Source organism: Salmo trutta, chromosome 4 (assembly GCF_901001165.1).
Source record: "Salmo trutta chromosome 4, fSalTru1.1, whole genome shotgun sequence".
Classification (NCBI taxonomy): Eukaryota; Metazoa; Chordata; class Actinopteri; order Salmoniformes; family Salmonidae; genus Salmo; species Salmo trutta.
The window spans coordinates 26,273,797-26,290,907 of NC_042960.1; the positions used below are offsets into that span (position 1 = coordinate 26,273,797).

General features: G+C 40.4%; 1 long non-coding RNA gene across 1 annotated transcript; it reads left to right on the top strand.

The window, feature by feature from the left end:
* The first annotated feature begins 5,675 nt into the window (after positions 1 to 5,675).
* Positions 5,676 to 9,817, top strand: LOC115192164 (uncharacterized). Its single transcript, XR_003877889.1, has 2 exons — positions 5,676 to 6,941; positions 7,877 to 9,817. It is a non-coding gene; the product is annotated as an uncharacterized LOC115192164 (long non-coding RNA).
* The last annotated feature ends 7,294 nt before the right edge of the window (positions 9,818 to 17,111 follow it).

Genomic DNA, 17,111 nt, shown 5'->3' on the forward strand with positions numbered 1-17,111 from the left:
AATCACGTGAAGGAAATGAGTGATAGGAGTTGTGAATGCCATTGAAGGAACCATGAAAACCAGTAAGAAGACCTTAGGAAGACGTCAAGCGGACGGAAACACCTTGTCTGAGGCTGCAAGCATACACTGTAATTTTTTTATGTAAATGACGATACTTAACTGTTCATTTTAACATTTTGTTTCTGTATTTATGAATAATGGTGGGATAAACAAACTTATATTTAACTTTCGTCGTGTAGAATAATAGGAAATGTCAGTAAATGCGAAATACATTAAACTTCTTGTATTTCTTAGACATGCATGTCATGTCAAGTTATAGTATGGTAACAAGTATATTTCAAGCTAGAACCCAACAATACATTGGAGTGTAGTTCAGCCGAGTGTAATACATGTTTCTGTTACGACTTCTGCCGAAGTCGATGCTCCTCCTTGCTCGGCGGTCGACGTCACCGGTCTTCTAGCCATCATTGATCAGTTTTTCATTTTCCATTGGTTTTGTCTTGTCTTCCTATACACCTGTTTCCAATCCTATTTATTACATGTGCATTTAACCCTCTGTTTCCCCTCATGTCCTTGTCGGTGATTGTTTGATGTTATGTACGTGTGAATTTTGTATCGGTGTGCGACGGGTTATTTTTACCCATGTTATTTTGTACTTTGGTTTTGGAGGTTTTTTTGTTATTAAATACTCCAGTTTAACCAATTTGGTTTCTCCTGCGCCTGACTTCCCTGCCACCTACATACATGATTATGACAATGCATCCCTTTTTCACAACAATAAGCTGTAGAAATACAGTAATAGACAAAGAAAATACAAAATGTACCATTGTTTTATGAATATTTACTTTAGTTTTACATTCTAAATGCAGATAGTTACAGTAAAAAAGGATTTCTGATCTTTATAAACAGTATAAAACTATGCAAGAGAATGTAAAAAGAATGCTATCGTCTGTGATTGTACTGATATTGATCATTACATTACAAACATTAACTGCATTCTACCTTGACTCTCAGGTGGAAGACCATGCTATATTGTCTTTTTTTTACATTAATATCACCACTTCAGCAATTTCGTCCTCATCAGAGTATGATTCATTATGATCATTCATTATGATCTAACATTCTCTTCCATATCAGACACTTCCTCCTCTATTTCAAAGTCACCATCTTCTACATCGCTTTTCCGACCTATTAAAAAGGTTAGTGTAATTAAAGGCTAGTCAATATTTCACATTGCATTTCGCAATTTCCATTAGAAACCATTTGACAACGAATCAGAAGCACGTTGGAGGCGTCATTCAAACGCCCACAACTGGCGCCAATTGAATGCAGTTGGCAGCAGCTTGGCACATGCGTTGATTGGAGAGCGGATAGCTATCATACCAAGGTGAGCGTTACCACCAAACAGTTTAACATAAAGTTTAAATAGTTGACGAAGTTGCTAGATGTGCAGCTCATTAAATCAAATAAAATGTATTTATATAGCCCTTCTTACATCAGCTGATATCTAAAAGTGCTGTACAGAAACCCAGTCTAAAACCCCAAACAGCAAGCAATGCAGGTGTAGAAGCACGGTGGCTAGGAAAAACTCCCTAGAAAGGCCAAAACCTAGGAAGAAACCTAGAAAGGAACCAGGCTATGAGGGGTGGCCAGTCCTTTTCTGGTTGTGCCGGGTGGAGATTATAACAGAACATGGCCTAGATGTTCAAATGTTCATAAGTGACCAGCATGGTCAAATAAAAATAATCACAGTAGTTGTCGAGGGTGCAACAGGTCAGCACCTCAGGAGTAAATGTCAGTTGGCTTTTCATAGCCGATCATTTAGAGTATCTCTACCGCTCCTGCTGTCTTTAGAGAGTTGAAAACAGCAGGTCTAGGACAGGTAGCACGTCCGGTGAACAGGTCAGGGTTCCATAGCCGCAGGCAGAACAGTTGAAACTGGAGCAGCAGCACGGCCAGGTGGACTGGGGACAGCAAGGAGTCATCATGCCAGGTAGTCCTGAGGCATGGTCCTAGGGCTCAGGTCCCCCGAGAGAGAGAAAGAGAGAATTAGAGAAAACATATTTAAATTCACACAGGACACCGGATAAGACAGGAGAAATACTCTAGATATAACAGACTAACCATAGCCCCCCGACACATAAACTACTGAAGCATAAATACTGGAGGCTGAGACAGGAGGGGTCAGGAGACACTGTGGCCCCATCCGATGACTTTGTGTTAGCTAATATTGTGGAGTTTGTGGTTGGCTGCTCACATGCGTTAGCAAGATAAACTCAGCAAAAAATGAAACGTCCCTTTTTCAGGACCCTGTCTTTCAAAGATAATTTATAAAAATCCAAATAACTTCACATATCCTCATTGTATAGGGTTTACACACTGTTTCCCATGCTTGTTCAATGAACCATAAACAATTAATAAACATGCACCTGTGGAACAGTCGTTAAGACACTAACAGCTTACAGACGGTAGGCAAATAAGGTCACAGTTATGAAAACTTAGGACACTAAAGAGGCCTTTCTACTGACTCTGAAAAACACCAAACGAAAGATGCCCAGGGTCCCTGCTCGTCTGCGTGAACGTGCCTTAGGCATGCTGCAAGGAGGCATGAGAACTGCAGATATGGCCAGGGCAATAAATTGCAATGTCCGTACTGTGAGACGCCTAAGACAGCACTACAGAGAGACAGGACAGACAGCTGATCGTCCTCGCAGTGGCAGACCACGTGTAACAACACCTGCACAGGATTGGTACATCCGAACATCACACCTGCGGGACAGGTACAGGATGGCAACAATAACTGCCCGAGTTACACCAGGAACGCACAATCCCTCCATCAGTGCTCAGATTGTCCGCAATAGGCTGAGAGAGGCTGGACTGAGGGCTTGTAGGCCTGTTGTAAGGCAGGTTCTCACCAGACATCACCGGCAACAACGTCACCAATGGGCACAAACCCACCGTCATTGGACCAGACAGGACTGGCAAAAAGTGCTCTTCACTGACGAGTCGCGGTTTGGGGTGATGATCGGATTCGTGTTTATCCTCAAAGGAATGAGCGTTACACCAAGGCCTGTACTCTGGAGCGAGAGCGATTTGGAGGTGGAGGGTCCGTCATGGTCTGGGGCAGTGTGTCTGGGGCAGCCTCATTGGACTGAGCTTGTTGTTATTGCAGGCAATCTCAATGCTGTGCGTTGTACCCTTCCTGCAGGCTCATCCTGACATGACCCTCCAGCATGACAATGCCACCAGCCATACTGTTCAGTCTGTGCGTGATTTCCTGCAAGACAGGAATGTCAGTGTTCTGCCATGGCCAGCGAAGAGCCCAGATCTCAATCCCATTGAGCACGTCTGGGACCTGTTGGATCGGAGGTTGAGGGCTAGGGCCATTCCCCCCAGAAATGTCCAGGAACTTGCAGGTGCCTTGGTGGAAGAGTGGGGTACCATCTCACAGCAAGAACTGGCAAATATAGTGCAGTCCATGAGGAGGAGATGCACTGCAGTACTTAATGCAGCTGGTGGCCACACTAGATACTGACTGTTACTTTTTATTGACCCCCCCTTTGTCCAAGGACACATTATTCCATTTCCATGCCTGTGGAACTTGTTCAGCTTATGTCTCAGTTGTTGAATCTTGTTATGTTCATACAAATATTTACACATGTTAAGTTTGCTGAAAATAAACAAGGTTAACAGTGAGAGGACGTTTCTTTTTTTGCTGAGTTTAGCTAGCTAATCCTACCTGATCTAGCTGCCAACCAGACCTTGGCTAGCTAGCAGCAAGACAGCTAAGATAAGCAAATGTTTTTTGTAACATATTTTGACAGTTAACATTTTATTTATCCTGAATTTTGAATCATTGACATTCAGGTATTTAGCTGGATTGCTAGCTGCATTTCATAACCTAGCTAGCGCGATAAATTGCTAGCTAGCGCGCGCTAATCTTGGTAGCTAGGTAGTTTGCTGTAAGTCAATCCCACCTGATGACATGTTTTTCTCTCTCTTTCTTCAACAGTTACTTGAATTGGAATTGTGGAAATTCCCTGCAATCCTCAAACTGAAGTAAGATTCATAGCTAGCTTAGTTTAGCAAACTGAGTAGCTTAGCATGGAAGTACAAATAAATAATCGCTGTTGTCCCCTTTTGAAGTCAATTGTCATTGTAATCAAGCATTTTTTTTTATCCAAGGTGAAAAGGATAGTACTGAATAGGAATGAAGTGTGTCTGTTATACCCCAAATACCCCGCAGGAAGGATCGTTCCTTTGCTTTAAGTAAGTACATAAGAAAATGCTAAACGGGCTATACATTTGCTTTTTAAAAAGTGCATATACACCCAAAACTTAAATGGGCTCAATGTATGACGATATGATTGACAAGAAAATATTTTCAAGGTGGGTGTCAAGTCAGGTAATATTTTGTCTATTTCAAATAGTTCAAATCACAACTTTTGGAAAGCTTTTCGACCTATACTACCAATGATTTCAATCTACACAAACATTAGAACGGTCTCATCTAGGCTCAGTTTCTCAGACTCTGATTAAGCCTAGTGTAGCCCTCCTATTCATGGTGTGTCAAATGTAGTTTTATGGCTTTTAAAGTGTTTTAAATTATATAAACAAGGCGTTTCATTTCCAAATAAACAAGTCGACTTATCTCTCTGACCATTAAGGGAAATAAAATAAACAGTTAACCAATATGCACTCTAAGGAACAAAAAGGAGACTTAACAGAAGCTACACTGATGAATAGGAGCAGAGGAGTCTGACTCCTGTCAGGTTGTTGTGTGAGGTCCGAAGCTTCGAACGTCATTAGGCACGAGGTGTTGTAACTTTGACAACTGAACTGGGCGTGTCGTGGACGAATCAGAATTAGTTGGGTAACATAGATAATTAAGATGTTTTATTAGTATAATATGCTTATTTGAGGTACTTGTCATTAGAAAGTGTCCATTGGACTCTGGTGTCTTTTCAGTTGCACGTCTACCTTAGCTGGGGCTCAGACACTTGGGGCCCAGAGAGGGGAGAGGTCAGACTTGTCGTCATGGGAATGTGTCTTTACCTATTTCTTAAACCATGTGAAGGGATGGCGTGATTAATGGGGAACCAATGACTTGTCTCCACAATGTCTGTGAGCAAGTCACTCCCTCCTTTTCTTTATTGTGGGGAGGATTATGGCAGTAAATGGACCCTTGTATGTCCTCTCTTAGATCTCGCACTTATCCTGTGATAATATATGGCCTAGAGGCTCACTCCCCAGTGAGCCTGTCCAGGAGTAGGGTCAAGAGGGGGTTTGCTTGAGATGGGAGTATCTAGAGTTGACAATTGATATATGCCATTGGATGAAATTGTGTTTTTGTTCTATACCGTACCAGGGAGGGACGGTTCTAAGGAGACCAGATACTGGGCTATTCAATGAACCAGGTTGACATAGCAGTTACTGCCTGCTGTGTTTTATGGATATCTGTCATACAAAACTTAACCTTTGTGAACTGTTACTAAGTATCTGTGGTTTGTCAATGTACGTTGAAGGGGGTGTATCGTTGCTATAAAAGATCTATGTAGCCATTGTGTAATTACCTCATTCAATGGTTCATTCAAGAGAGTGCATTATTGGGGGTCAAGTGCTTTTGCAAATGTATCTTAAGTATTAAAGATGTAGTTTAACTCGGACTGGTGTGTTTGTAACTCTTCTCATTTGGTAATGCAGAACTTAGCCACCACAGGCATCAGAGCTTGCTTTTTTTTATTCTTCCCATCACTACTTATTACTATTTAAATAGCTTTTATCAAATGTTTTATGTAATAATAATAATATTTAACAAGCAGACAATTGATAGCAAGATGTATATGTTACAATGGGAGTTAAATTTGGATTAGAAACTCAGTGACGATAATGTATGTGGTGTCAGAGAGTAAAGTATGGAGTTAAGAGAACCCCAAATGTGTTTCTTGTGCACTTTCACAGGTGTTAGATACAACACTGAAAGCACAAGCTCACCACCGGCTAGCTCAAGTTCAAGCGCAGTAACTGGCACTTCAGTTTTGTGATTCTTTGGAATCGAATGCCATCTGAGGTTGCAAGAAAGCTGGAGAACAAGGAGCGCCCAACTGGAAGGGAGAGTAACATGAAGTTATTCGCCTTATTTTAGGTGAAATCCTTACTGTTTGTCCAATGACAGGAAAGAAGCATTTGAGTGAAGTAGCCAGAAAGATGGTGTTGACTTATCCTAAGTTATTCCAAGAAGTTATCAAAAGTGAAATTGTTGGTAGTGGACACGACTCCCTCACTAAGCAGCTGCAGAGCCGAGTTCATAACTTGAAGCGAGGGAACACCCCCCTTTCCCTCAGAAGACAGTCAAGTGAGTCAGAGGATCCATCATCCAAGAGGATATGCCTGGATTCTTACGGCTGTATCAACTGGCGACCAGGACAGCTACCAGCCAATGAAACTACAGAAACACAAAAAATACACAAGAAGAACTAAAGAAGATGTACAAAAACAGAAGCAAAGACAAGAGTGTTGAAAAGAAAATGGCAGCAACCTCTACTCCCAGAGGAAATACGTCATTTGTGGTATGGAGACCTCTGACATTGCCAAAGATTGGCCATATCTACACGAGACCCCTGGCATCAAGACTCATTTTAGAGAACTTACTGGTGTTGATCTCAATGAGAGCATAAGAAAGCCATGGTGAGAAAATGTGTGAGAATTGTGTCCTACTTCAAATCTCTCCCTCGTGAGTGGAGGAGCAAGATTGCCAAGACACTGTCAGATATTGAAACTGTCAAAGAAGCCAGAAGCCAACCTACCTGGGTATGTTTTGCTGCTACTTATCTTCTTCAGTGAAGAAGAGAACAAGATGTTCCTCAACGTTAATGAAACTTGCCTTCCATCAGAAATTGACTGCGCAATGCTGCCAAGCATACCATGCATCGCTGTTTGTGGTAAGACATTTTCTGCGTTTTCACTTTACATACCCAAGTGAAATCAGCGGTTTTCCTGAAGTGTATTATTTTGGAACCACATAAGTTTTACTTTAGTACACTGAATAGTATTAAAAGTAATCATTATATGTAAGTGTGTTAAAAATAACCCTTGTTTGTACTTTACTATACATATAATACAGGATTGGACATAGCATTTCAATACACTTAAAATATATTCCTAATTTAAACTAATAGCTTATTTTAAGTGAACCGAAATGCTATTTGTAATCCTGTATTAAAACTATTGTGACTGGTCCTGCATAACAATAAAGCAGGACAAGTGGAAAAGGAACGAGACAAAAATAACCAAGGGCAATTTATAGTGTTTGAAATTATATAAACAAGGCGTTTAACTTCCAAATAAACAAGTCAACTTATCTCTCTTACCATTAAGGGAAATAAAATAAACAGTAAACCAATATGCACTCTAAGGAACAAAAAGTAGACTTAACAGAAGCTATACTGATGAATAGGAGCAGAGGAGTCCGACTCCTGTCAGGTTGTTGTGTGAGGTCCGAAGCTTCGAACGTCATTAGGCACGAGGTGTTGTAACTTTGACAACTGAACTGGGCGTCAGAGCTTGTTTTTTTTTTATTCTTCCCATCACTACTTATTACTATTTTAATAGCATTTAAATATGAATTTAATATTATATAGTGTTCTAATGTACAACTTAAGTGTTTCCTATTGGGTAACAATTTGTCAGACCTGTGTGGGTGTGTGTGAGGGAGATAGAAAGGGAGTTTGAGGAAGAGGGATGGAGCAGGAACAAAAGAGGGAGATGGTGGGTGAGGTTGCAGGAGGTAGTGAGAGAGATGGGTAAAGAGAGGAAGAGTTTGAATGGAAGATAAACAGTGGTAAAACATTTCACCCCTTGTCTGTTATTACCATAGGGAGTTCTCCTCTAACTGCTGAAAACTTCATGGTTTCTGTGGACCAGATCGTCCTGAATGGCATTCTTACTTTCAACGATGCCCTGGTAATGATGTTTGTGGCATATTATTCCTTTAACATAAATTACCCCTCTGACCTGGCAGCAAAATTGGAGTTCCTGCAGAGGTATGAATTCATCCCTTATTACCCACTACAATTTCATTTGAAGTGACTGACTGTATAGTTCTTCCAGGATTTCTTTGTAGCACCTGGGAAAGTAACGTGTAACGTTATATTGCGCACTTATTGCAATAGACATTACTTTCTTTGCACACGTCATAACTAACTCTTGTCTGGTGTTGTCATCTAGGATGCATTACTGTTAACTACAACTTTCAATTTCAAAACAGAACCACACCAGTCCCTTGTTGGACAATAGAAATGTAAGATTTCAGGATACAATTTCTATGCACCCAATATATTTTCTGGTGAAAGAATATTGTGAAACATTAGCGTTCCACTGGTACTTTAACTGTATCGTAGACATTTTCTAATATTACATTGCAAATATCCTAGATGTAGCACCTTTAAATTAGATAAATAGATTTTTGCAGGTACATTTTTGTTAGTCAACAAATTAAATTATTGTATCTGAAGGGGTAGAGGACCACTGCTAGTGATTAAGAATGGCGGACACACTAGTATAAAATGACATTATCTATGTTATTTCATCCAACGCAGGTGCCTATTCAAGATCAACCCAGACAAGGGGTCCAAAGTGGAGAAGAACTCAAGAAAGCAGCATGCAATCAGTCCAAAAGTTATTTCTCTGATCTCAAAGATTGCAAACTATGAATGGAGGGAGTAGCCTTGCGCACGCACACATACAGGCACTTAAATTCACCGACTGCAGCACGCAGTCAAGAAACAGGCAGATGATAAAAAACACTTGACAAAAATGTTAAAACTGAATGTTTTCACATTAGCATGTTGTAAGTTGCTTTTAAATGAATGTTTGACACAGTATATGTAAAGTTTGAGTTCAAGAAATGTTTTTGCACTAGGATCGACATACCTTGTCCTGTAAACATCTCCCAATTCTTTATTTTCCCAACCAATGCCAGCGAAAAAAAAGAGGATTCCAGGTAAAAAAAAGGACTTAATGTTGTTAAATTGCAGTAATAATTCCAGAGTAATTCCAAAGACTGACATAACATATCCAGTAAACGGAAGACATTTTGTTTATGACAATGAAATACAAATTCAATAAAAATGCCAATAGTGATGAGAGTTAAAGTCTACTGGGCTCATAAAGAATGGAAAACATATTCCATCTGAATCGCTGATGAATCAATTGATAAAATTACCCATGTTGCCATTTACCACTTGAGCAAGGCTACGATGACAAGGATACGATGACTTGCTTACAGGGTTATGAAACACGTGGTCTCTGATTATTATACAATACCAATCCACGATTGCTGCGATGGATTGTCGTGAGGCCGTTCGACGAGCTCTCGAGTTCACCTTAGTAGAGTCCACTCCTATGCAACCAAGTAGCTCTGAACAGCACTCGGTCTGTGTAGATAAGTGGACGGGAGTTCACGACCATGGATGACACACCAATGTTATATTGCATTCCATCCATTGAGCCACTTCCAACAGCATAGATATGCCCTTTTCCCTGTAGAGCAAAGCTAAATTGCAAAAGAACGTTTGACACAAGACAACATGTTGTTTAGCAAACAGCCATATTAAGATATTTGTTGTAATGGTGTTGATATTGACCGCCTTGACAGCAGAGGGCGCACTTGTTAATTGTAACAGATCTGAGTCCACTCCTATAGCTCTGAACAACACAACAGCAATTGGCCTGTGTAGACCAGTGGATGGGAGTGCTCACGGCCGGTGGGGTACGACCATAAAAGACGTGTCGGTGTTATATGGTGTTCCATACATTCTAATATAATATAATTAATAGAGAGGAGAGAGCATTATCAAGGGAAGATGAAACAGCACAACATGTTAAGAGGAAAGAGTAGGCCCGTGGGCAACACACCTGAAACCAAACATAAAGCCTACACTGCAAATGTGCGCTAGATCAACATGACATGATAAAATTGGCATAACCCTATGAATGAACAAGATTGCCAACAGTAAGCATGTCTATCCTATGCATATGACAATACAATTTGATTGTACTGATTTGTGCAGGCATGATATCCACTACAAAGAAGGTTATATTATAATGACTATGCATTGCGTTCAGAACTTAAGAATGAAGTGATAATGAGTAACGATGAATATTGTCAGATAATAGGCTATGGATTACTATAAATATGGATTATATTTACATATATGTGCCCTTGTCCCTACAGAGGATAGATTTGTATATACAGTATCTCCGTGCACTTCCTGCAAAAATAAAGTTTGACACAAGACAACCTATTGTTTACCAGACAGGCCTAGTAGGTCAAAAAATGCTTCGGATATGGTGCATAAACGTGCATTTACAATGATTCATCCGGATCTGATTGCTGAAGTGAATTAATTTATATTAAAATGTGATGATGGAAGAATGATGGGGGAATCAAAATGCCACCAGGGACATGCGATGCAGTGATGAGAAACAAAAGTAGGCTACAGTGATACTTAAAAGCTGCAATATGTAACTTTTTGGGGTGACCCGACCAAATTCGCATATAAATGTGAGTTATACATCTGTCACTCTCATTGAAAGCAATTCTAAGAAGCGGTAGATCTGTTCTACGTGCATTATTTCTATGCTTGCCATTCTTAAGTTTTGTTTTGGCATATTTCGGTTTTGTACACCAGCTTCAAACAGCAGAAAATACAACATTTTTGGTTATGGTAAAGATATTAGGTGAACAATTAGAATTTTAGCAACCAGGAAATGGTGGAGCAATTTCTGCATAGTGCATCCAGGCTGTTTCACATCCGGCTGTGACTGGGTGTCCCATAGAGCGGCACACAATTGGCCCAGAGTCGTCGGGGTTTGGCCGGAGTAGGCCGTCATTGTAAATAAGAATTTGTTCTTAACTGACTTGCCTAGTTAAATAAGGGTGAAATAAAAAAATAAAAAATGTATGAGTGTTTGAAGTGTTACCGCCAAGACTTTATGTGTCTGGTAAAACTGAAACAAAGCTTTGTAGTTGAATCCCAAATGGAACCCTATTACCTACATACTACAATACTTTTGACCAGAGACCTATGGAAACTATAAAGGGAATAGGGTGCCATTAGGAATGTAGTCCCTGAAAGTTAGAATGCAGAAAATGCTTGTGTACAAAACATTAGGAACATCCAGGTAAAAGCTATGATCCCTTACTGATGTCACATGTTAAATCCACTTCAAAATGGTGTAGATGAAGGAGAGGAGACAGGTTAAAGTAGGATTTTTAAGCCTTGAGACATGGATTGTGTATGTTTGCCATTCAGAGGGTGAATGGGCAAGACAAAAGATTGAAGTGCCTTTGAATGGGGTATGGTAGTAGGTGCCAGGTGCACTGGTTTGAGTGTACCAAGAACTGCAACGCCGCTGAGTTTTTCACGATCAACAGTTTCCCATCTGTATCAAGAATGGTCCACCAAGAATGCTGTTTAAATGAGGAGTCAACTCATATTGTCGGACTACTACTTGACATAAAAGGCCTGGTTGCGTATTGCCCCTCACACATTCCTAAAATCACAAAAGTGCCTCATACCTAAAACTGCTAACACTCCTTATAGCAAGTTCACAGTTTTATTTTTAAATGAACTTGAACCCAGAGAGAATTCTAACTGAACACATTTGTCTGGCGAAAAATTAAGTACTTTTTAACTTTTCACCTTTGTCGAAAACGGAGGGAGTGAAAGGAAGCTAAACTAAAATGTATCGGCAATATAATTCCACTTTATAGAAAAATATAATTAATGCAATTGAGAAATCGCACCAATCAAATCAACAAACAGTCATTCAGGTAAAAATGGGAGATAAACCTTTCAACGAATATGAAGAGAACCAACATAAGCCTTTCAAATATTAAAACACATGCTATATGCAAATCAACACAACAGACAGACCTTGAATTGGCCATCGTTTGTTAACCAGCAATAGATGTTACTGTCACACACTGATCTGTTTCACCTGTCTTTGTGCTTGTCTCCACCCCCCACCAGGTGTCTCCCATCTCCCCCCATTATCCCCTGTGTATTTATACCTGCGTTTTCTGTTGGTCTGTTGCCAGTTTGTCTTGTCAGGCCTACCAGTATGTGTTCCAATGTGCTTGTTTTTGCTAGTCTTCCCAGTTCTCTGCCTGCCATCCTGTACCTGCCTGACTCTGATTTGATAACGACTCTTTGCCTGCCTTGACTTACCTTTTGCCTGCCCCTTGTACTTTAATAAACTGAGACTCGTACTATCCGCCTCCTCAAATCAAATTGTGTTGGTCAAATGCACCGAATACAACAGTGAAACGCTTACTTACAAGCCTTTAACCAACAATGCTTTAAGAAGTTAAGAAAAATAAGTGTCTGGTAAAAAATTGAAAATAAAGGTAACAAATAATTAAACGGCAGCAGTAAAATAACAATAGCGAGGCTATATACAGGGGGTACCGAAACAGAGTCAATGTGCGGGGGCACCGGTTAGTTGAGGTAATTGAGGGAATATGTACATGTAGGTAGAGACTATGCACATATAATAAACACAGAGTAGCAGCAGCATAAAAGAGGGGTCTGGGTAGCCCTTTGATTAGCTTTTCAGGAGTCTTATGGCTTGGGGGTAGAAGCTGTTAAGAATACTTTTGGACCTAGACTTGGTGCTCCGGTACCGCTTGCCGTGCGGTAGCAGAGAGAACAGTCTATGACTAGGGTGGCTGGAGTCTTTGACAATTTTTAGGGCCTTCGTCTGACATTGCCTGGTATAGAGGTCCTGGATGGCAGGAAGCTTGGCCCCGGTGATGTACTGGGCAGTACGCACTACCCTCTATAGTGCCTTGTGGTTGGAGGCCGAGCAGTTGCCATACCAGGCAGTGATGCAACCCGTCAGGATGCTCTCAATGGTGCAGCTGTAGAACCTTTTGAGGATCTGAGGACCCATGCCAAATCTATTCAGTCTCCTGAGGGGGAATAGGCTTTGTCGTGCCCTCTTCATGACTGTCTTGCTGTGCTTGGACCATGTTAGTTTGTTGGCGATGTGGACATCAAGGAACTTGAAGCTCTCAAGCTGCTCCACTACAGCCCCGTCGATGAGAATGGGGGCGTGCTCGGTCCTCCTTTTCCTGTAGTCCACAATCATCTCCTTTGTCTTGTTCACGTTGAGGGAGAGGTTGTTGTCCTGGCACCACACGGCCAGTTCTCTGACCTCCTCCCTATAGGCTGTCTCGTTGTTGTCGCTGATCAGGCCTACCACTGTTGTGTCATCGGCAAACTTAATGATGATGTTGGAGCCGTGCCTGGCCGTGCAATCATGAGTGAACAGGGAGTACAGGAGGGGATGAGCACGCACCCCTGAGGGCCCCCCGTGTTGAGGATCAGAGTGGCAGATGTGTTGTTACCTACCCTTACCACCTGGGAGCAGCCCATCAGGAAGTCCAGGATCCAGTTGCAGAGGGAGGTGTTTAGTCCTAGGGTCCTTAGCTTAGTGATGAGGTTTGAGGGCACTATGGTGTTGAACGCTGAGCTGTAGTCAATAAATAGTATTCTCACATAGGTGTTCCTTTTGTCCAGGTGTAGGGCAGTGTAGAGTGCAATAGAGATTGCATCATCTGTTGATCTTGTTAGGGCGGTATGCAAATTGGAGTGGGTCTAGGGTTTCTGGGATAATGGTGTTGATGTGAGCCATGACCAGCCTTTCAAAGCACTTCATGGCTATAGACATGAGTGCTATGGGTCGGTAGTCATTTAAGCAGATTACCTTAGTGTTCTTGGGCACAGGGACTATTGTGGTCTGCTTGAAACATGTTGGTATTACAGACTCATAAGAAACATGAGCTGGCGCACAGCCAGAAATGTTTTTTTGTGTGGAGGTGCTGACTTACGGCGAATAAACTATCAAAATAAAGAGAGTCGCACACTCCAAATATATAAACTCCCAGTAATTTATTGGGTATTTACCAAAGTTTCGGCATAACTGTGCCTTCTTCAGGGCAATGCCATGAATTCTTGAACAAGGTTATGTAGACAAACTGTGTAATTAGTGCAACCAATGACAATAGTTAGGGGTGTGCCATAATGATTAAGTTAATTAGAATGAATTAGTGAAACTATTAAAAAACAATAGACTTTGGCAAATGAAATATCAGGCTATTGTTATCATATAGAAACATAATTGAATATTGTACATAATATTAGCATCAACATAAATTATTGTTTTATTAAATTTCACATATAGATTTTTTTTCTATTTCATTTCATATTCGTTACATGTAATCTTTTGGTTCAAACTTAATGCATAATAAGCATCATCAACAGGGGGAACATATTAGGTGTACGCTAATAAGCTGTAGAAAGAATATATCATTTTATAAGACTTTAATAAAATAAAGAATTGTTCATAATAAGAAGGTCCTGAGGTCAAAGTCAATATTCAGACCACTAGGGTCAACGTTTTTAGATAGGATATCCAGTAAGCCTCCCTTTGTCGTATTAGGATCTCGATGTTACTTCCTCTCCTTGGCAGAGCAACATGCTCAATGCCTGTGTATTTGAGGGAGGAGATTGGATGGTTAGCTTCAACAATTTTACACCTGATTGAACTGCAGTGTTTAGCTACGAATTGTGTTAATGGTCTTTTCGTTTGTCCTACGTAGGCTTTTCCACATGAACAGGTGATGAGATTACTCCCATGGTCTTGCATGAGATGATACCCCTAACATGAATTTTTCGAACTGTATGTGGGTGTCTGAAGAAGGATGTTTTTATAATGCTATTGCACAGTGCACATGAAACACATTTGTAGTTCCCATTTTGGAGCAGTGGCTTCTTCCTTGCTGAGTGGCCTTTCAGGTTATGTTGATATAGGACTCGTTTTACTGTGGATATAGATACTTTTGTACATGTTTCCTCCAGCATCTTCACAAGGTCCTTTGCTGTTGTTCTGGGATTGATTTGCACTTTTCGCACCAAAGTACATTCATCTCTAGGAGACAGAACGCGTCTCCTTCCTGAGTGGTATGATAGTTGCTTGGTCCCATAGTGTTTATACTTGCATACTATTGTTTGTACAGATGAACGTGGTATCTTCAGGTGTTTGGAAATTGCTCCCAAAGATCAACCAGACTTGTGGTCTACAATTTTCTTTCTAAGGTCTTGGCTGATTTCCCCATGATGTCAAGCAAAGAACCACTGAGTTTGAAGGTAGGCCTTGAAATACATCCACAGGTACACCTCCAATTGACTCAAATAATGTCAATTAGCCTATCAGAGCCTTCTAAAGCCATGACATAATTTTCTGGATTTTTCCAAGCTGTTTAAAGGCACAGCCAATTGAGTGTATGTACACTTCTGACCCACTGGAATTGTGATACAGTTAATTAAAAGTGAAATAATCTGTCTGTAAACAATTGTTGGAAAATTTACTTGTGTCATGCACAAAGTAGATGTCCTAACTGACTTGCCAAAACTATAATTTCTTAACAAGAAATTTGTGGAGTGGTTGAAAAACAAGTTTTAATGACGCCAACCTAAGTTTATGTAAACTTCCGACTTCAACTGTACACAATTATATTTGATTTATTTAGCAGATACTCTTATCACACAACCTGACCTCGGGCCTAATTCCTCGCACCTCCCTAATCCATGGCTGTCCTACCTTATCAGTGACTGAAACCAGACTGTTGCCCTTTGCCTCCCTCCTTAGGATCCATGAGATTTAACAATAACATGTTTTAACAGAATGTGAACTATCTGCACTCCTCCTTGTCTCATCAAGTAACTTTCCATACACCTAGTTCTTATCCACCCTCCATTGACCCCAACATATACAGCACCAGTCAAACGTTTGGAACACCTACTCATTCAAGGGTTTTTATTTTATTTTTTACTATTTTTTTTACATTGTAGAATAATAGTGAAGACATCAAAACTTTGAAATAACACATACGGAATCATGTTGTAACAAAAAAGTGTTAATCAAATCAAAATATATTTTATATTTGAGATTCTTCAAAATAGCCACCCTTTGCCTTGATGACAGCTTTGCACACTCTTGGCATTCTCTCAACCAGCTTCATGAGGTAGTCACCTGGAATGCATTTCAATTAACTGGTGTGCCTTGTTAAAAGTTCATTTGTGGAACTTCATAGACCGGTGGACATCTGTCCTTTGGTCTGTATTTCATAGTTTTGATGTCTTCACTATTATTCTACAATGTAGAAAATAGTAAAAATAAAGGAAAACCCTGGAATGAGTACGTGTGTCCAAACTTTTGACTGGTACTGTACATTCCTTATACATGTAAAGTAATCAATAAGTTATAGTATGGTAACAAGTATATTTCAAGCTAGAACCCAACAATACATTGGAGTGTAGTTCAGCCAAGTGTAATACAAAATACTCAGAAGTAATTGAAATACATGTTTCAAATACATGTAATAGAAATACTGCCCATCTGTGCCGAGAATGACCAACATTTTGCAACCCTCTGTCTGAATGCAGGTCTCTGACATTTCTTTTCATGGTATCAGCCTTGGTAAAATTGGTTTCAGTTCATTACAATCATATCAGTGTTTCTATTTACCTTAGCTTCACTGGCTGGTGGTAATACAGAACTGAGTCCACACACTGTCAACGGAGTCATCTGGTATCAACATCAAAAAGTATCACAAAAACGTAGTGAGACAGAACAAAATATAAAGGCTTTGTATCTACTTCTGCACTTGAAGAACGATGAGGATTTAGCATAATACATGTTAATTAAGGTATACATAAAAAAATATATTGTATGGAGCAAGAGAATACACAGAAATCATGTGAAGAACAGGGCTCCCGTGTGGCACAGCGGTCTAAGGCATTGCTTCTCAGTGCTAGAGGTGTCCCTACAGACCCTGGTTTGATTCCAGGCTGTATCACAACCGGCTGTGATTGGGAGCCCCATAGGGTGGCACACAATTGGCTCAGCGTCGTCTGGGTTAGGGTTTGGCCGGGGTAGGCCGTCATTGTAAATAGGAATTTGTTCTTAACTAACTTGCCTAGTTAAATAAAGGTTAAATAAAAATAAAATAAAAATTTATTTTGATTCGTTCTGCTGTTGGT